Source organism: Triticum dicoccoides, chromosome 6A (genome assembly GCF_002162155.2).
Source record: "Triticum dicoccoides isolate Atlit2015 ecotype Zavitan chromosome 6A, WEW_v2.0, whole genome shotgun sequence".
Taxonomy (NCBI): Eukaryota; Viridiplantae; Streptophyta; class Magnoliopsida; order Poales; family Poaceae; genus Triticum; species Triticum dicoccoides.
The window spans coordinates 76,336,584-76,358,560 of NC_041390.1; positions in this window are offsets into that span (position 1 = coordinate 76,336,584).

Below are 21,977 nucleotides of genomic sequence, written 5' to 3' on the forward strand. Positions count from 1 at the left end.
GAAGGAAGAACCCTTCTTCGGCCCTGCAGTCAATATATTCCCATCAGGATAATATTTGGCACTAAGAACTTGAGCACACAACGATTCTGGATTCTGGAGTAGTCGCCAACACTGTTTTGCTAGTAAAGCAAGATTAAAATTGTGTAGGTCTCTGAACCCCAATCCTCCTTTCCTCTTTGGCATGCACAATTTCCACCATGCGAACCAATGCATCATTTTCTTCTCTTCACCATCCCCCCACCAAAATCCTGCCAGTTCATCTGTTATTGCTTTACAGATTCCCTTCGGCGGTTTAAACACTGACATAGCATACGAGGGGATTGATTGGGCCACTGCTTTCAACAAAATTTCCTTCCCTTGGACTGACAATACTTTTTCCTTCCATCCTTTAATTCTCTGGCAAATTCGGTCAATCAAGTGCTGAAAACAATCACTTCTGTCCACACCTACAATTGTAGGGAGATCAAGGTATTTATCAGAGAGAGCTTCTGTTAATATGTCGAGATTTCTGCAAACCTCTTCCCTCACGCCTACACTTGTGTTGGGGCTGAAAAATACACTTGTTTTTGCCATGCTGACAAGCTGTCCCGAACTTGCACAATACACATCTAGGACCCTCTTCAAGGCATTAGCATTCTCCACATTTGCCTTCATAAGTATGAGAGAGTCATCTGCAAGAAGTAAATGAGAGATGGATGGTGCATTACGATAGACTCTAATACCCTCCAGACCACCCACCTCTTCCTCATGCGCCAACATGCTTGATAATCCTTCTGAGCATAGCAGAAATAAATAAGGGGACAAGGGGTCTCCTTGTCTCAAACCTCGAGTGGGTAATATGTCTTCAGTATCTGTGCCATTAAATCTTATCTTATAACTTACTGAAGAGACACAGTGCATGATCATCTTTATCCAACCTGGATCGAATCCAAGCTTTTCCATCATTTTCCTCAGGAAACCCCACTCCACACGATCATACGCCTTCATCATGTCCAGCTTTACCGCACAAAACCCATTAGAACCATGAGTTTTTTTCTTAATTGCATGGAAGCATTCATAAGCAATTAACACATTATCTGCTATAAGCCTCCCCGGCACAAAAGCACTTTGTGTGGGGGATATAATCTCAGGGAGCACTTTCTTTAGTCTGTTTGCAAGCATTTTTTATATTATTTTATAAATCACATTGAAAAGACTTATAGGCCTGAACTGTGTAATTATCTCTGGACTTTCAACCTTTGGGATTAGCATAATATTTGTGTGATTCCATCCTTCAGGTATCCTCCTCATGTGGATTGCTTCTAAGACCTCATCAGTGAGCTCCTCCCCCAAGATATGCCAGAATCTCTTAAAAAACACCGCATGTAACCCATCCGGCCCCGGTGCTTTCATGTCCCTGATTTGGAATAATGCCTTTCGGACCTCTTCCCGGGTATAAGTTGCTATTAGCAAACTGTTCATCTCAGGTGTTACCCGTGGTTTCACCGCCTGCAGAAGTTGCTGGTCACATTCTACATTATCCGGCTGAAATAGTCCATCAAAATAACCACGGATCAACGGGCTAAGGTTTTCATTACCCTCGGTCCATGCATTATTACTATTACGAAGCCTTTTAATCATATTTGTCCTTCTCCTCGCCGAGGCAAATTGGTTGTAATACTGAGTATTACGATCACCTTTCCGTAGCCATTTGACTCTTCCTCTCTGGGCCCAAAAAATTTCCTCTTGGTCTAGCAGGTTTTCTATTAGGACCGAGAGTTCTTTTTGCTGTGCCCTGACCTCCTTTGTATAAGGTGCCTGCATGAGTTTCTCTAGCTGTTTCTGAGCTTTATTGAGTCAGGCCCGTGGCCCTTTCAGCGTCTTCCTGTCCCATTCATGCATATCGAGGTGAGCCGAATCAATCTTTCCTTTCACAGTTGGGTGTAAGCCTTGGTGAACTGCTTTCTGCCAGGCCGTCCTTACCACCTCTGCAACAGTTTCTTCTTCTAACCATCTAGCCTCAAAACATCGCTTGTATTTAGGCCTATTCTCTGCCACTTCAGCAAGATATTCTGTATCTAGCAGGATGGGTCGGTGATCAGATTTCCCCATCTCTAGATTACACAGGCCTGCATACGGGTGCATGCCCATCAGCATTTGTAACAGCCCTGTCTAAGCGTTCCTTCAGTCCACCTCTAAACCAAGTGAACTTATCACCAACATATCCCATATCCTCTAGAGAGCATTCAGACAGAGCATCTTGGAACGCTGCCAGACGGGATTGGTGCCGTGCAACCCCTCCTTCCTTTTCAGATGAGAGCAAGATCTCATTGAAGTCACCAATGATTACCCACGGTAGCCTAGAGTGTGCATGCAGATTTCAGATGAATTGAAAAGTATGATCCTTATGCTCCCAGCTCGGCTCTCCGTATATTCCAGTCAATCTCCATATGTTTCCATTAGTTTCATGCACATTCACATCAATTCTCGCAAGGGTAGTGGTTTGGGAGTAGATCCTCACCTCCTTCTTCCAAACCATTAAGAGCCCTCCTTTTCTTCCATCCATGCTTGGTGCAACAATTCTTTCATCCATGCCAAGTTTCCTCATTAGCACTTCTGCCTTATCATTATCCAGGTGTGTTTCAGACAGAAAAAACACATCAGGTTTATGCCGCCTCTAGATTTCCAGAAGCGACTGAACTGTCGGGGCGCCTAAGATACCCCGACAGTTCCAGCTTAATATTTTCATTGACCCCGGCGATCACCCCCGAGGGGTGTCGCCGAAGCGGTACGGAGTATTAGTGCTCTGAAAGTATGCGCTACAAACTGAAGCTGAAGTTTGCATTCAAGCATTGCACAAGGCGAAGGAATTGGGCATTAGCCGAGCTTTTTTCTACTCCCCCCTTCCTAAATACTTGTCATTTTAGAGATTTCAACAAGTAACTACATACGAAACAAAATGAATGAATCTACAGTATTTTAATAACACAGTACACGCAAGCGCTCATACATTCACCTCTATGAACACACGCACACCCGCGCATACGCTCATCCTTATTAACACGCGCACACACCCTACCTCTATGAGCAATTTTGAGAGACTGAGCCGACATATCATCTTGAGATTTACGAAGTTACCGTAGGCGCCTCATCTTGGAACGTCATCTCCCACAGAAAGCGTATCACCAAAATTTTTGAAATAAATCCAAAAATAATGCGACCACCAGGACTTGAACCCTGGTGGGCTATTGATACCACTGTCCCTTTAACCATCCAAACACAGGTTGGTTCATATGTATTAGCCGAGCTGTGGTGGAAACGATGTGTTGATGCTTGTCCAGGCGATCGAGACGTCAAGCTATGATTTTTTTTCTTCTAATGTGGTTTTGTTTAGGGAGATAAAATGTTTAAGGCATTTCTAACCGATCCCATAGAAATTAAGTGAGGATTTGGCGGAGTAGAGGTAGTGAAGTAAATTTTTACTCCGCTAACGGTGGGTGCAGCCGATCCTCGATAATTAGTGGAGTAAAAACAAAAATTTGTAGATTTTGTTTTTTAGCTACATGAACTTCAAACAATATTCTTGCGGATTTTTAGGGGATGTACCAAGCAAAACTCACATACAATATGTTCACTTTTCTCTCAACATGGCACCCGCTGGGTTCAGGTGCGGGTAATGGTCGCCTAAACCCTTACCCGTCTCAATATTTTTCATCCAAACCCGTACTCATACCCGCACCTCAGGTTTCAAATTGTTCTCATATCTGTACCCGCATATCGGGTTTTAAATTGTTCTCGCTGTATCCGCACATCGGGTTTTAAATTGTTCTCATACCCGTACCCGCACATCAGGTTTCAAATTGTTCTCATACCCGTACCCGCCTGGGTGCGGGTAATAACCCACGGGTGAAAATACCCATCTTGGCCACCTTACCCAATTCACACTTCACCATATATTTTTTAGCATTTTTGCATATACACACAAAATTTCAGCATGTATACTTCAAAATTTCAACAAATATATACCACATTTTAGCATTTCAGCACATGCATGTCGCGATTTGTTGTGAGATGGAATAAAAATTGGTATTAATTTACAAAAGTGGGTAGCAATAAGCATGAACTAGATGGCACCAAACAATCACATATGTAAGTGACTTCATAGAGAAAATTCACATATGTTCTTTCTTTTTTTCCAACTACAAGACAAACAAGAGGGACACGATTTCCCATAATTTAAAATGATCAAATGAAGAGACTGTAATAAGATCAACAAAATCATAAGTTTACAAAACAAGAACAACACACTTAAATAAGATCATGCACATGGGTAAGGGGATGGGATTTTTTTTACGTGGTAAGGGGATGGGATTCTGGGTCGAGGCCAGTGGTTGCATTTTCGTACGCAGGTATGCGGGTACATGGGTATGGGTATTGACTTCCCATACCCATACCCGGCTTACCCGATAAGCATTATTTTTTTCTCATTTATAAATCCATGGATATTAATCTTTTAAAACCTTTATTCTAATAAAGTTTTTACCCATCGGGTTCACGAGTTATGGATACCCACTGCCATGTTGACTTTTCTCTTAGCCCTCTAGTGAAGTACTCCCTCCGTCCTTTGAAGAGTGTACTTCCAACTTTGTTGGAAAGTCAAACATTTTTATGTTTGACCGTATTTATACAATAATGCACCAACATTTATGTCATTAAATTAGTAGCATTAGATTCATGATAAAATATATTTTTATCATATACTTATTTGATTTCATAAACATTGATATATTTTTGCACAAACTCGGTCAAACATTGAGATAGTTTGACCCTCCAACAAAGTTAGAAGTACACTCTTTAAAGGACGGAGGGAGTAGTATGGTCACAGGGTGGAGGAACCCCATGCCTGGCTCAGCGACAGGTCATTGACACATGGGTCCTGAGCCATCAAACGCGCTTGGGTAACACTATTTTATGCTCGTGCTATCGTACCGAAGCTTAACTCTGGCAAGACGAAGCCGTTGTGCTGGACCCTCAAAAAGGTGATGGAAACAGAGTAGTTTGCACGTCGCCGGCACGCGAGTCTCGCCCCGGGCTAAAAAACAAACTGGGATGCGCGACAAGTTGTCCACGGTCCATGGGGCATGTGCTCATGGACGCGTGGTCCATGCCAACGCCATTACTTCCCTAACCATAAACTACTCTGTCATGGGGATGTATCGGAGGTTGTCGGTTGCATGCATGGGACCTCTCATCCCCGGTCCCTGCCGTCTGCTCACGATTGATTGATGGGTTTACGGAAATTAACAAATCATCGTCAAAAAGGAGTACAAGACATATGATTTGCCTGTGATCTTTTTCAGCTCCAGCAGGACCACCGCCACCCCATGAGATGGCGAGTTCGTGGCACATGACTCTATTATGAATAACATCATACATATCAAGACAAGATAAATCTATAATCTAATAAATAAAGGGTTGCATACCACATATATGTTACTTATCACTGTAGATATAGCAATATAGACTAGTAACATATGCATGTTACAAGTCTAAGTTACTCCCCACTATCGATAGTCTGCTTGCCGGGTTTAAGTTTGGTCTTCATATTTCATTATCGAGATTGCTAAATCTCAGTCGATGTTGTATTATTCAGATCTTACTTGGAGATTTGTGTAGAATTTTCTTGAACATTTTTTTCTTCATCTTTATACGTCCTTTTACTTGACTGAGACTTCGTTAAGTCTCAGTCGACTGAGATCTAATCACATCCTTTAATTATTTATTTACATACTTACAAGTGAGTAAGGTTTGACCCAAACTACATGGAATTTACAACTAAGGCCCCTTCTCAATTGTAGGATTTTTTTGGGCCCCTTTTTGTTCGTAGGAAAATAGTAGAGGAGAAATACATGAACAAAAAATTTCTGCTGGCAAATGGAGCAAAGGAAAATGGAGGAATTCTTTATCATCTTATTTTTATAAAAAAAGTTGCAGATATAAAAAGTTATAATCTACAGTACTATTTGAATAGATAGAAAAAAGTTATAATTTATCTATTCAAATAGTACTAAGCTTTTTAGATTTGAAACCACTGTATGGGTCGGGAGCTGTAGCTGTGGGGTCAGCTATGGACCCTGTCTGTAAGAGTGTGTGTCGCTGGTTGACAATAACACACACCTATATTGTCGTGATGGGCTGACCGATTTTCCTAGTTTGGTTAAGGTATCCCCTAGTTTTTTATTTACTTTGTTTGTTGTGTTTTCTACTGGTTTACCAATTTTTCTTAGTTGTTTGCCTTTTTCTCCTTTTATTTGCACATTTCAATTTATTGATATTTCTAAAAAAGTTGTGAACACTTTAAAAACAGTGTTTTCTGGATCCATGAATAATTTCCAAAACTAAGAATATTTTTTGAAATTGACCAAAACACTTTTAAATAGAGGTAATAACGCCAGTGCTGCTTAAACTTGCCATCAATGTTCACTCTGGTGCATGAATTTGAAAAATATATCGAACTGGTTCTATGGCAGTATGGTTCAAATACAGTTCAAATTATGTCCAGATAACCAGTCTGCCCATGGCATGCATCGCTGTAGCTTATATAACTTTTCATGATTTTCTAAATACTACATAAATATTTTAAAATTACATTAACATTTTTTAAAGTGATTTATTTCTTACACATATTATTTATAATACAAGAATATTCTAAATTTATTTTTATTACTACTATAATAATTTATATAATTTCTAAAAACGAAAAAACCTCACAAGTGAAACTGCCATGTAAAAAAGAAAAAAAAACATTCTATAAAAAGGACCACATGAGAATTTTTAAAATTAGTTAAAAATTTCGAATGTATAAAACTTTTCAATATGATTTTATTAATTATGGAAATGATTTTAGAAATATTAAAACATTTTAAGAATTATTTTAATTACATGAAAATTTACTTATTTTATTAATCATGGTTTGAATATTTTTGTAATTTCTAAAAAAAGGAAAAACAACAAACATGTGAATCATTTAACTCCAGAGGCACTTTAGGTTCATAAAGTGTAGCGATGCAAAAGGGTCAGTGGAGTGATCTAGCCGAGTTGATTAGCCCAACTGGTTAGCTCGTAGAAGTCGGCGGTTGAAAACCCAGCCGTGGCAATATTTTTTCTTTATTTCTGTTGTCCACTGACAGATAGGACCCAATTGTCATTGAGACATACACTTTTTCCTGGCATTGTAAGTGGACCCCACGCCATGCTGGCATGTCCAGTCTGTTGGAAATATGCCCTAGAGGCAATAATAAATTGATTATTATTATATTTCCTTGTTCATGATAATCGTTTATTATCCATGCTAGAATTGTATTGATAGGAAACTCAGATACATGTGTGGATACATAGACAACATCATGTCCCTAGTAAGCCTCTAGTTGACTAGCTCGTTGATCAACAGATGGTTACGGTTTCCTGACCATGGACATTGGATGTCGTTGATAACGGGATCACATCATTAGGAGAATGATGTGATGGACAAGACCCAATCCTAAGCATAGCACTAGATCGTGTAGTTCGTATGCTAAAGCTTTTCTAATGTCAAGTATCATTTCCTTAGACCATGAGATTGTGCAACTCCCGGATCCGTAGGAGTGCTTTGGGTGTGCCAAACGTCACAACGTAACTGGTTGGCTATAAAGGTACACTACGGGTATCTCCGAAAGTGTCTGTTGGGTTGGCACGAATCGAGACTGGGATTTGTCACTCCGTGTGACGGAGAGGTATCTCTGGGCCCACTCGGTAGGACATCATCATAATGTGCACAATGTGATCAAGAAGTTGATCACGGGATGATGTGTTACGGAACGAGTAAAGAGACTTGCTGGTAACGAGATTGAACAAGGTATCGGGATACCGGTGATCGAATCTCGGGCAAGTACAATGCCGCTAGACAAAGGAAATTGTATACGGGATTGACTAAGTCCTTGACATCGTGGTTCATCCGATGAGATCATCGTGGAACATGTGGGAACCAACATGGGTATCCAGATCCCGCTGTTGGTTATTGACCGGAGAACGTCTCGGTCATGTCTGCATGTCTCCCGAACCCGTAGGGTCTACACACTTAAGGTTCGATGACGCTAGGGTTATAAAGAAAGTTTGTATGTGGTTACCGAAAGTTTTTCGGAGTCCTGGATGAGATCCCGGACGTCACGAGGAGTTCCGGAATGGTCCGGAGGTAAAGAATTATATATAGGAAGTGCTATTTCGGCCATCGGGACAAGTTTCGGGGTCACCGGTATTGTACCGGGACCACCGGAAGGGTCCCGGGGGTCCACCGGGTGGGGCCACCTGCCCCGGGGGCCACATGGGCTGTAGGGGGTGCGCCTTGGCCTACATGGGCCAAGGGCACCAGCCCCTAGAGGCCCATGCGCCAAAGGGACAAGAGGAGGGGAGAGTCCTAAAGGGGGAAGGCACCTCCGAGGTGCCTTGGGGAGGATGGACTCCTCCCCCCTTGGCCGCACCCTTCCTTGGAGGAAGGGGCAAGGCTGCGCCCTCCCCCTCTCCCTTGGCCCTATATATAGTGGGGGGAAGGGAGGGCAACCATACCTTTGCCTTTGGTGCAGCCCTCCCCCTCTCCCAAGTCCTTCTCCTCTCCCGTGGTGCTTGTCGAAGCCCTGCAGGATTGCCACGCTCCTCCATCACCACCACACCGTCGTGATGCTGCTGGATGGAGTCTTCCCCAACCTCTCCTTCTCTCCTTGCTGGATCAAGGCGTAGGAGACGTCACCGGGCTGTACGTGTGTTGAACACGGAGGTGCTGTCCGTTCGGCACTAGGATCATCGGTGATTTGGATCACGACGAGTACGACTCCATCAACCCCGTTCTCTTGAACGCCTCCGCATAGCGATCTACAAGGGTATATAGATGAACTCTCCTTCCCCTCGTTGCTAGTCTCTCCATAGATAGATCTTGGTGACACGTAGGAAAATTTTGAATTTCTGCTACGTTCCCCAACAGTGGCATCATGAGCTACGTTTATTGCGTAGATTCTATGTACGAGTAGAACACAAAGTAGTTGTGGGCGTTGATATTGTTCAATATGCTTACCGTTACTAGTCCAATCTTGTTTTCGACGGCATCGTGTGATGAAGCGGCCCGGACCAACCTTACACGTATGCTTACGTGAGACCGGTTCCACTGACTGACATGCACTAGTTGCATAAGGTGGCTGGCGGGTGTCTGTCTCTCCCACTTTAGTCAGAACGGATTCGATGAAAAGGGTCCTTATGAAGGGTAAATAGCAATTGGCATATCACGTTGTGGTTTTGCGTAGGTAAGAAACGTTCTTGCTAGAAACCCATAGCAGCCACGTAAAACATGCAAACAACAATTAGAGGACGTCTAACTTGTTTTTGCAGGGTATGCTATGTGATGTGATATGGCCAAAAGGATGTGATGAATGATATATGTGATGTATGAGATTGATCATGTTCTTGTAATAGGAATCACGACTTGCATGTCGATGAGTATGACAACCGGCAGGAGCCATAGGAGTTGTCTTTATTTATTTATGACCTGCGTGTCAATATAAACGTCATGTAATTACTTTACTTTATTGCTAAAGTGTTAGCCATAGTAGTAGAAGTAATAGATGACGTGACAACTTCATGAAGACACGATGTTGGAGATCATGATGATGGAGATCATGGTGTCATGCCGGTGACGATGATGATCATGGAGCCCCGAAGATGGAGATCAAAAGGAGCAATATGATATTGGCCATATCATGTCACTATTTCATTGCATGTGATGTTTATCATGTTTATACATCTTATTTGCTTAGAACGACGGTAGTAAATAAGATGATCCCTCGTTAAAATTTCAAGAAAGTGTTCCCCCTAACTGTGCACCGTTGCGACAGTTCGTGTTTCGAAGCACCACGTGATGATCGGGTGTTAGATTCTTACGTTCACATACAACGGGTGTAAGCCAGATTTACACACGCGAAACACTTAGGTTGACTTGACGAGCCTAGCATGTACAGACATGGCCTCGGAACACAGAAGACCAAAAGGTCGAACATGAGTCGTATAGAACATACGATCAACATGAAGATGTTCACCGATGTTGACTAGTCCGTCTCACGTGATGATCGTACACGGCCTAGTTGACTCGGATCATGTAATCACTTAGATGACTAGAGGGATGTCTATCTGAGTGGGAGTTCATAAGATGAACTTGTTTATCCTGAACATAGTCAAAAGGATTTCGCAAATTATGTCGTAGCTCGCGCTTCAGTTCTACTGTTTAGATATGTTCCTAGAGAAAATTTAGTTGAAAGTTGATAGTAGCAATTATGCGGACTAGGTCCGTAAACTGAGGATTGTCCTCATTGCTTCATAGAAGGCTTATGTCCTTTATGCACCGCTCAGTGTGCTGAACCTCGAACGTCGTCTGTGGATGTTGCGAACATCTGACATACACGTTTTGATAACTACATGATAGTTCAGTTAAACGGTTTAGAGTTGAGGCACCGAAGACGTTTTTGAAACGTCGCAAAACATATGAGATGTTTTGAGGGCTGAAATTGGGATTTCAGGCTCGTGCCCACGTCAAGAGGTATAAGACCTCCGACGATTTTCTCAGCCTGCAAACTAAGGAGAAAAGCTCAATTGTTGAGCTAGTGCTCAGATTGTCTGAGTACAACAATCATTTGAATCGAGTGGGAGTTGATCTTCCAGATGAGATAATGATGTTTCTCCGAAGTCATTACCACCAAGCTGCTAGGGCTTCGTGATGAACTATAATGTATCTGGGACATATATGATGATCCTTGAAATATTTGCGATGTTTGACACCGCGAAAGTAGAAATCAAGAAGGAGCATCAATTGTTGATGGTTGGTGAAACCACTAGTTTCAAGAAGGGCAAGGGCAAGAAGGGATACTTCATGAAACGGCAATTCAGCTGCTGCTCTAGTGAAGAAACCCAAGGTTGAACCCAAACCCAAGACTAAGTGCTTCTGTAATAAGGGGAACAGCCGCTGGAGCAGAATTACCCTAGATACTTGGTAGATTAGAAGGCTGGCAAGGTCGATAGAAGTATATTGGATATACATTGTGTTGATGTGTACTTTACTAGTACTCCTAGTAGCACCAGGGTATTAGATACCGGTTCGGTTGCTAAGTGTTAGTAACTCGAAATAAAAGCTACGGAATAAACAGAGACTAGCTAAAGGTGAGCTGACGATATATGTTGGAAGTGTCTCCAATGTTGATATGATCAAGGATCGCATGCTCCCTCTACCATCGAGATTGGTGTTAAACCTGAATAATTGTTATTTGGTGTTTGCGTTGAGCATAGACATGATTGGATTATGACTATCGCAATACGGTTATTCATTTAAAGAGAATAATAGTTACTCTATTTATTTGAATAATACCTTCAATGGTCTTGCACCTAAAATGAATAGTTTATTGAATCTCGATCGTAGTGATACACATGTTCATGCCAAAAGATATAAGATAGTAATGATAGTACCACCTACTTGTGGCACTGCCACTTAAGTCATATCGGTATAAAACGCATGAAGAAGCTCCATGTTGATGGATCTTTGGGCTCACTCGTTTTTTGAAAAGTTTGAGACATGCGAACCATGTCTATTGGTGTTTATGCATGAAGAAACTCCATGCAAATGGACCGTTTGGACTCACTTGATTTTTTGAATCACTTGAGACATGCAAAACGTACCACATGGGCAAGATGACTCAAAGCCTCGGTTTCAGTAAAATGGAACTAGAAAGCAACTTGTTGGAAGTAATACATTTTGATGTGTGCAGTCCAATGAGTGCTGAGGCGTGTAGTGGATATCGTTATGTTCTTACTTCACAGATGATTTGAGTAGATGTTGAGTATATTTACTTGATGAATCACGAGTCTGAATTATTGAAAGGTTCAAGTAATTTCAGGGTGAAGTTGAAAGATCATCGTGATAAGAGGATGAAGTATCTATGATATGATCATAGAGATGAATATCTGAATTACGAGTTTGGCACAGAATTAAGACATTGTGGAATTGTTTCACAACTGATACAGCCTGGAACACCATAGTGTGATGGTGTGTCCGAACATCATAACTGCACCCTATTGGATATGATGCATACCATGATGTCTCTTATCGAATTACCACGATAGTTTATGGGTTAGGCATTAGAGACAACCACATTCACTTTAAATAGGGCACCACGTAATTCCGATGAGATGACACCGTATGAAGTATGGTTTAGAGAAACCTAAGCTGTCATTTCTTAAAAGTTTGGGGCTGCGACGCTTATGTGAAAAAGTTTCAGGCCGATAAGCTCGAACCCAAAGCGGATAAATACATCTTCATAGGACACCCAAAACAGTTGGGTATACCTCCTGTCTCAGATTCGAAAGCAATAAGGGATTGTTTCTAGAATCGGGTCCTTTCTCGAGGAAAAGTTTCTCTCGAAAGAATTGAGTGGGAGGATGGTGGAGACTTGAAGAGGTTATTGAACCGTCACTTCAACTAGTGTATAGCAGGGCACAAAGAGTTGTTCCTGTGGCACCTACACCAATTGAAGTGGAAGCTTATGATATTGATCATGAGACTTCGGATCAAGTCACTTCCAAACCTTGTGAGATGACAAGGATGCGTACTACTTCAGAGTGGTACGTAATCCTGTCTTGGAAGTCATGTTGCTAGACAACAATGAACCTACGAGCTATGGAGAAGCGATGGTGGGCCCGGATTCCGATAAATGGCTGGAGGCCATAAAATCTGAGAGAGGATCCATGTATGGAAACAAAGTGTAGACTTTGACAGAACAGCTTGATGGTTGTGAGGCTGTTGAGTACAGATGGATTTTAAAAGGAAGACGGACAATGATGGTATGTATCACCATTAAGAAAGCTCGACTTGTCGTTAAGATGTTTTCCGACAAGTTCAAGGAGTTGACTATGATGAGACTTTCTCACTCATAGCGATGCTAAGAGTCTGTTGGAATTATATTAGCGATTACTGCTTTATTTATGAAATCTTGCAGATAGGATGTCAAAACATTGTTTCCTCGATGATTTTCTTGAGGAAAGGTTGTATGTGATACAACCGGAAGGTTTTGTCAATCCTGAAAGATGCTAATAAGTATGCAAAGCTACAGCAATCCTTCTAAGGACTGGAGTAAGCATCTCGGAGTTGGAATGTATGCTTTGATGATGATCAAAGATTTTGGGTGTATACAAAGTTTATGAGAAACTTGTATTTCCAAAGAAGTGAGTGGGAGCACTATAGAATTTCTGATGAGTATATGTTGTTGACATATTATTGATCAGAAATGACGTAGAATTTCTGGAAAGCATATAGGGTTATTTGGAAAGTGTTTTTCAATGGAAAGCCTGGATTAAGCTACTTGAGCATTGAGCATCAAGACCTATAAGGATAGATCAAAACGCTTAAATGGTACTTTCAAATGAGCACATTCCTTGACATGATCTTAAAGGTGTTCAAGATGAATCAGTCAAAGAAGGAGTTCTTGCCTGAGTTGTAAGGTATGAAGTTAAGACTTAAAACTCGACCACGGCAGAATAGAGAGAAAGGACGAAGGTCGTCCCCTATGCTTAAGACATAGGCTCTACAGTATGCTATGTAGTGTACCGCACCTGAAGTGTGCCTTGCCATGAGTCAGTCAAGGGGTACAAGAGTGATCCAAGAATGGATCACAGGACAGCGGTCAAAGTTATCCTTAGTAACTAGTGGACTAAGGAATTTTCTCGATTATGGAGGTGGTAAAAGAGTTCGTCGTAAAGGGTTACGTCGATGCAAGCTTAACACCTATCCGGATAGCTCTGAGTAGAGATACAAGATACGTATAATGGAGCAACAATTTAGAATAGCTCCAAGTAGAACAGTTATTTGGAATAGCTCCAAATAGAACGTGGTAGCTGCATCTAGGAGATGACATAGAGATTTGTAAAGCACACACGGATCTGAAAGGTTCAGACCCGTTGACTATAACCTCTCTCACAAGCATAACATGATCAAACCCAGAACTCATCGAGTGTTAATCACATGGTAAATGTGAACTAGATTATTGACTCTAGTAAACTCTTTGGGTGTTAGTCACATGGGGATGTGACCTTGAGTGTTAATCACATATCGATGTGAACTAGATTATTGACTCTAGTGCAAGTGGGAGACTGTTGGAAATATGCCCTAGAGGCAATAATAAATTGATTATTATTATATTTCCTTGTTCATGATAATCGTTTATTATCCATGCTAGAATTGTATTGATAGGAAACTCAGATACATGTGTGGATACATAGACAACATCATGTCCCTAGTAAGCCTCTAGTTGACTAGCTCGTTGATCAACAGATGGTTACGGTTTCCTGACCATGGACATTGGATGTCGTTGATAACGGGATCACATCATTAGGAGAATGATGTGATGGACAAGACCCAATCCTAAGCATAGCACTAGATCGTGTAGTTCATATGCTAAAGCTTTTCTAATGTCAAGTATCATTTCCTTAGACCATGAGATTGTGCAACTCCCGGATACCGTAGGAGTGCTTTGGGTGTGCCAAACGTCACAACGTAACTGGGTGGCTATAAAGGTACACTACGGGTATCTCCGAAAGTGTCTGTTGGGTTGGCACGAATCGAGACTGGGATTTGTCACTCCGTGTGACGGAGAGGTATCTCTGGGCCCACTCGGTAGGACATCATCATAATGTGCACAATGTGATCAAGGAGTTGATCACGGGATGATGTGTTACGGAACGAGTAAAGAGACTTGCTGGTAACGAGATTGAACAAGGTATCGGGATACCGGCGATCGAATCTCGGGCAAGTACAATGCCGCTAGACAAAGGGAATTGTATACGGGATTGATTAAGTCCTTGACATCGTGGTTCATCCGATGAGATCATCGTGGAACATGTGGGAACCAACATGGGTATCCAGATCCCGCTGTTGGTTATTGACCGGAGAACGTCTCGGTCATGTCTGCATGTCTCCCGAACCCGGAGGATCTACACACTTAAGGTTCGATGACGCTAGGGTTATAAAGGAAGTTTGTATGTGGTTACCGAAAGTTGTTCGGAGTCCCGGATGAGATCCCGGACGTCACGAGGAGTTCCGGAATGGTCCGGAGGTAAAGAATTATATATAGGAAGTGCTATTTCGGCCATCGGGACAAGTTTCGGGGTCACCGGTATTGTACCGGGACCACCGGAAGGGTCCCGGGGGTCCACCGGGTGGGGCCACCTGCCCCGGGGGCCACATGGGCTGTAGGGGGTGCGCCTTGGCCTACATGGGCCAAGGGCACCAGCCCCTAGAGGCCCATGCGCCAAAGGGACAAGAGGAGGGGAGAGTCCTAAAGGGGGAAGGCACCTCCGAGGTGCCTTGGGGAGGATGGACTCCTCCCCCCTTGGCCGCACCCTTCCTTGGAGGAAGGGGCAAGGCTGCGCCCTCCCCCTCTCCCTTGGCCCTATATATAGTGGGGGGAAGGGAGGGCAACCATACCTTTGCCTTTGGTGCAGCCCTCCCCCTCTCCCAAGTCCTTCTCCTCTCGCGTGGTGCTTGGCGAAGCCCTGCAAGATTGCCACGCTCCTCCATCACCACCACACCGTCGTGATGCTGCTGGATGGAGTCTTCCCCAACCTCTCCTTCTCCCCTTGCTGGATCAAGGCGTAGGAGACGTCACCGGGCTGTACGTGTGTTGAACACGGAGGTGCCGTCCGTTCGGCACTAGGATCATCGGTGATTTGGATCACGATGAGTACGACTCCATCAACCCCGTTCTCTTGAACGCTTCCGCATAGCGATCTACAAGGGTATGTAGATGCACTCTCCTTCCCCTCGTTGCTAGTCTCTCCATAGATAGATCTTGGTGACACGTAGGAAAATTTTGAATTTCTGCTATGTTCCCCAACACAGTCAGCAACAGATACGTATGTGGACGTGGTTTGAAACGTATTTAAATCATACTGCCAAGTTTTATAATCAGTTCGGTGTATTTTTCAAGTATATGCATCAAAGTGAACGTCGATGATAAGTTTAAGCACCACTGGTGTCGTTATTTCTTTTAAATATGAAAACCTTTTCCAAATTTGTGAAAATTGTTTGAAATCCAAGAATTTTTTTAATTCACAATTTTTTATAAAAACATTCTTTTGATTAGACAAAATCTTTTCGAATAAAAAAGAGATATCATTTTTTTTGCTGGCATGGAGAGGGCGAAGAAAAAGCTAAGCGAGTGAACAAAGCAAGGAGCCATGCTGCGCAAGGAGAGCTTCATGGACTTTCCCATGTGAACGTTATAGCAACAAATTAATAATTTTGGCATGGAATAAGACCTCCCAAGGGGCTAAGGGCATTTTCAATGACAACTCGTAAAAATCCTTCCGCATCCGTCCGCGGACCACGGACACGGATGCGGTAGGCATTCATCTAACTATAGCCGCATATATTTGCACAACAACTTAAACCAACCGGATGAAATTTGTCCAAACAAATCCGGATTTCATATAAACACGGCTGGATTTCATATAAACATACCAGATTTCATGTAAACACGACGGATTTTATTAAAATTACATCAACACGGTGCTAGTCAGGCTCTGAAGTATAATTAATACCTAATCTAAATGTTCACCGGCGTCCGGTCCCCGTGTCCGGCCATCAACCCCGACAACTGAAACTTCACAGTCTCCAGTTCCACCTCGGCGCTCTCCAGCTCTGCCTCTGGAGCCCCGGGAACTGAAGTTGTCCGCCTCCATGTCGTTGCCAAGTGACTAATCAGGCGCTGATGTTGAGCCCACCAAGCTTGGCGTCGACGGGAGGGGAGGAGCGGTTGCCTTCTTGAGACACGAGCAGCGGTGACCAACCATGCACTACTCCTCCTCGTTGTCGGTGACGCCATGCTTCTTCGTGGTCGTGGCACCGGGGCGCGACATTGGCGTTGTCCTCCTCGTCCGTCTCGCCGAACAACGCATCGCCCGCCTCGTCGTCGCACTCCTTGCCAGCGGCCGCCGCCTCCACCACCCGCTGGCGATATCGCCAGCGGCGAGGCGAATCTCGCGGGCAGAGCGGCATGACTCAAACAATGCCTCCTGCTCCGCCAGCACTGCGTCCGGTGAGATCGCCCTGCCCGCGACGTCCTGCTCCTCCCCTGCAGATGCTCCTGGAGGAGGTTGTGGTTTTAGTTGGCGTTGGCCTGCGCCTCCCGGAACTGCTCCTCCCGCTTTTCACGCACCATGTCCATATAATGGGCACGTGCCACGTCAATGGTCATGGTGCAATGCACCGGCGAGCGTGTAGTGGAGGAGGAGGGTGCCGCGAAGGAAGAGGAGGGTGGCGCTGGCTCGTCAGAGGAGGCGTCCTCCGGCTGCCTGCCGGCTTGCTAGACGGTAGCAATAGCGGCCATCTCCTTCTTCTACTCGAAGTCAGCCCGTCCTAGAGAGCTTTGGCGGTGGAGGGATCCATGGCGGGGAGTGGTGCAGAGAGGGACGAGTGTGGCTATGGCCGGGGACTGGGGCAGCGGTTTATATAGCACCGGTGGGTGGCAGAGTGACGGACGGGTGGCGCCGGAGGAGATGCCTCGGCAACCGCGTGCCATTATTGCGAGCGGCAGATGGACAGATGGGCGGCCGTCCTATCATTTGAACACGCGACAGTTGACTGCACCAGGAAGTGGCGCGGGCGGCGGCCTCTCGGCCGTCGCGGCGCATCAATGCCGGTGCCAGTGAGCGGTTGCGTCCGCTCTGGCCGAGCATGAATGCGGGCATCGACGCTTAGGAGCGGCGCTGATCGTTTCGGACGGGAAGCCAACCCGAGAGGGGGATGGTTTTTGGTGGTTCAGGGTGATCAGAAGCGAGTTTGGGAGCAGTCCGGACTCCCGCAAAGACCCTCCCCCCAACATTTGTCTCTAGCCCGCGGGAGAAATCTGTCCGGACTGCTTCACGGACCGACATTGATCGGCGTTGAATGGATTCCGCGATCTGAACAGCACGGTCTGAACGGTTGCGCGAGGTTTGCGGGTCCGCCTTTGAGATGCCCTAACATAACTTTTTTTGTTAATGTAGTTGCAAGAAAAAAATTATAACTAAAAAACCCCAAGCATCGTACAAACGGTGGCCGCCGCCGATGCCGGGCAAGGTAGCTTTATCAGTCGATGGCTCCTTTTCGGCAGAAGACGGGTCAGCAGGGTCAGGCATGATACTTCGGAACTGGGATGGGAGTGTTATTTTCTCGGCTCACCGTCACTTATTTCATTGCAACGATGCTCTTGAGGCGGAGCTACATGCGATAATGGAAGGGATGGTACTGTCTGTCGAGCATACTACTCTTCCGGTGGTTGTTCAATCGGATTCAACGAGGACACTATCAGTTCTAACTTCTAATGAGTTGGACCGATCGGCATATGGGCATCTCATCTTAGAGATTAAGGATCTGATGGTAGGAAGGGAGTTTATTCCTATAAAAATTTCTATGGACCAGAATAGAGTAGCAGATCATCTGGCAAATCATGGTAGAACTGATCATAGTATGGCTTGTTGGCTTCGCAGAGGCCATCCATGTATAGCTGAACTTTTGTCAGCTGATTGTAACTCTATAATTTTGGAATAAAACTCTCATTTTACTCGTAAGAAAAAATTATAACTATTTTTATTATGTTTGGTTCGCCTCTTGGCTTTAATTTTTTTTATTCATCACGGGAACCAAACCAATCAGTCTAAAATCTTTGTTTATCCTTTTTTGTGCAACTCTTTTGTTTGTTTCATTCAGATGTTTTAAGAATCCTGCAAACCAAATAGACCTTCGTGGGAACCTTTGACGATTTGAATGTTAATTTTTTTTTGCCTCCTATGAAAACCCTTCTGGTCATGGGGTTGTGCTACCGACCCTGTGTGTGTGCAATACAAAGTTATCACCTAAGAAATCTCACGTTCTAAAATCACATGTTTTAATCTATTTTTTGAGGTTTTCAAATGTTTTAATCCATGGACGTGTTCAAATGCTTGCTCTCCAAAGAGACACTTGTTTGGGCATGTCATTGTCCTTCCTGGGTTACGGGATCTCCAACGAACTCTTGCATCCATTCGCGAACAGGGGGAATCAGTCCGCGAACAGGGATGCAGGGAGCAGTTATTCAATGGTAGCCGCATATTTTTTCACAACAACTCAAACCAATCGGACGTAATTCGTGTAAACCGGATGATTTTAATTCAAGTTTGGATATAATTTGCATAAAAGGTTGATATTTCGACCGTTTAACTAAAAAACCAACAAAAGACTAAACCCTATACCGGACGACTACCTCGTACGTCTGACCGCCCTGCCTTGCCACACCGTTGCCTACGTCGATGTCGCCGCCGTCGTCTTCCTCGTCGCTCCAGCGACAGAACGACGCCGGAGCGCCGCTACAACCTTGCACGATGTTTGTCGACGCTCGCGGAGGAGTCGCTCCGCCTCCTGCTATGCCGTGCGGAGGGCAGCCACGACCACTGCCGACGTGGCCCATGTAGCCCTGGCGGCGGCCTTGCCGCGACTGGCGTTCTCGGAGCAGTCACTGAGCGACCACTCCTCGCCTTCAAGGCAGCGGCGGCGCCTGGCGGCTGTCTTTGAAGTGGTGACAGAGCAGTCGAGCGCCCACGCGACAGCGAGGTCGGGGTCTTTTTGGTGGACCAGGATGGTGAGAAACGGGGCTTGGGAGTGGTTCGAACTTCCCCAAATCTCCTCCACTTTTGTCTCCGGTTTACGAGAAAAATCACGTCCGGATCGCTTCGTGAATCGATACATGATAGTGTTGGATGGCTTCCGCGGTCCGAAAAACACGGTTCAAACGGTTACGGGAGGTTTACGGTCCGCCTTGGAGATGCCCTGCGTCTATCATGTAACGAAATACAATACTAGTACTAGTACATAACTAGGGATTAGGGAGAGATTTGCAAAAAGAAAAAGGACTTTGGAGAGGACAAGACTAGTTTAGCAGAGATCTCGAGCTAGTCAGTAATGCATGGGAGTGCATGCATGCATGAGCTGGTGGTTCTCTGGTCCTTGTCTTGGTGCATCAGAAAGTCCAACGCCTCCCGGTGCGGGAACCAGTTCAACCACCACAGCCATCCTCGGCATCCTTCCTGGATTCGAGCATGCCATGTTCAGTTCCCACTTCAGTTACCTTTTAAAAGTACCTTCAATGCCTTTTCACATGTTCCTCAGAATCAAAGGATCGTTCATCTTCGGATCAGCCCGTGTAGTACTAGTATCTCCCAAAAAGTCTCCGTACGCGGCGAAATTGGGCCTGGGGCAACCCAGGCGTAGCCTAACTGGCACCTGTACGTTAGAAGATTTTTTTTGAGAATTTGAGATGGATAGACGATTAGCCCCAGGCTTCATGTACAAGGCTTCAGCCCATTAGCCCAACTCAAGTCGATCGATGGCTGGACTTTCTAAATCAATCGCGCAGCAGGTCGAGGCTTCGATCTGTCGTTCGTTCGCCAAAGAAAAAATCCCCTCTCCCGATCAAGAAACCCTCGCCTGCGAACCAACACATCAGGGTTCAAATCCTGGTGCTCGCATTATTTCTGGATTTATTTCAGGATTTCCGGCGATGCCCTTTCAGTAGGAGGAGACGTTCCCGTCGACGACGAGACGCCTATGGTGATTTCGTAAATCTCAAGATGATGTGCTGGCTCAGTCTTTCGGAGGTGCTCATAGGGGTAGGGTGTGCGTGTGTGCGTTCATAGGGGTGAGTGTATGCGCGTGTATATGAGCGCTTGTGTCTGTACTGATACTCAAAAAAAAAAAACCTCGCCTAGTCGCCGCCGCCCTCGCCAGTCGCCAACCGCGTTTCCCCGCCGGCCGCCCGGTCCGGCGTCCTGGCCACCTGCCTCTTCTTCTTCTGATCTTCTTGAACTGTTCCTAAATTACAGTGCACACACACACTGTCGTAAAGCGTCACAGGTAATACGTATTGCTCAATTAATTAGAAATCCTTCTATATCATCAGCCATTCCATCAATTAATTTTTTCTAACTCTGTATCATCTAATCAATTCAATATCTTCAACAATACTCAACTCTATATCATCTAATTATTTTCCTAGTTCCTTTTATATCATGCAAACTCCATGAATTGGTGGTGTTAAATCATACTCTATTACTTAGTCAGTTTTATTTCATTGTCATCGGGAGATTATAAGTCCAAGATCAAGAGGACCCGTGCAATTGAATCTTTTTTCCAATCAGTTTAGCGTGATGTATTTGCAAGCATTGATGATATTAATATTATACAGTGCTATCAAAAAAATATGAGGAAATGCAAGGGGCTACTACCTCGTGGACTTTGTGTAAATGGTATAATATGTTTTTTTTGCTAAATTTCATATGAACAATTGATTTAGTTTATGTCCAATGTCTTGATTTTATGTTTGCAGATCCAGGTCCTTCTACTATTCCTGGTGAAGAAACGATGGCCTTGAATTAAGGAAGTCTTCGGTAATTTGGTACCAAACCATGTTTGCAATGATGCACTTTGTTAAACTATTTGTTTCTATGGAATTTCCTCTCGTGATAGTAATGAATTTATATTTCATTTTGAATGTGATTTTGTACCATACTTATAACACACGTTATTGTGCGTGGTATTTGACGATATATTTAGTCAGTTAGTTTTAGCCCCAGACTTTGAGAAATTCTGGCTCCGCCTCTACGCACAGCTTGTAAAATTAAACCAGGTGTCCATGCATGTTCATCCTACAAACTTTTTGTTTTTTATTGATGATGTGTCGACGATCGAATTGAATCTCGTTATCTTTTTCCGGAATGATGCGTACTAGTAGATGCCAAGCTATGCCATTAGTCTCCGGAATGGTAGACCGATCATGGGTGGCGATGTGACTTGAGATACACATATGGGTCGCTCTCAAAGAAGAAACGGTACGTGGCCTCTGGCCTGATCTTGAGCTTAATCCTTC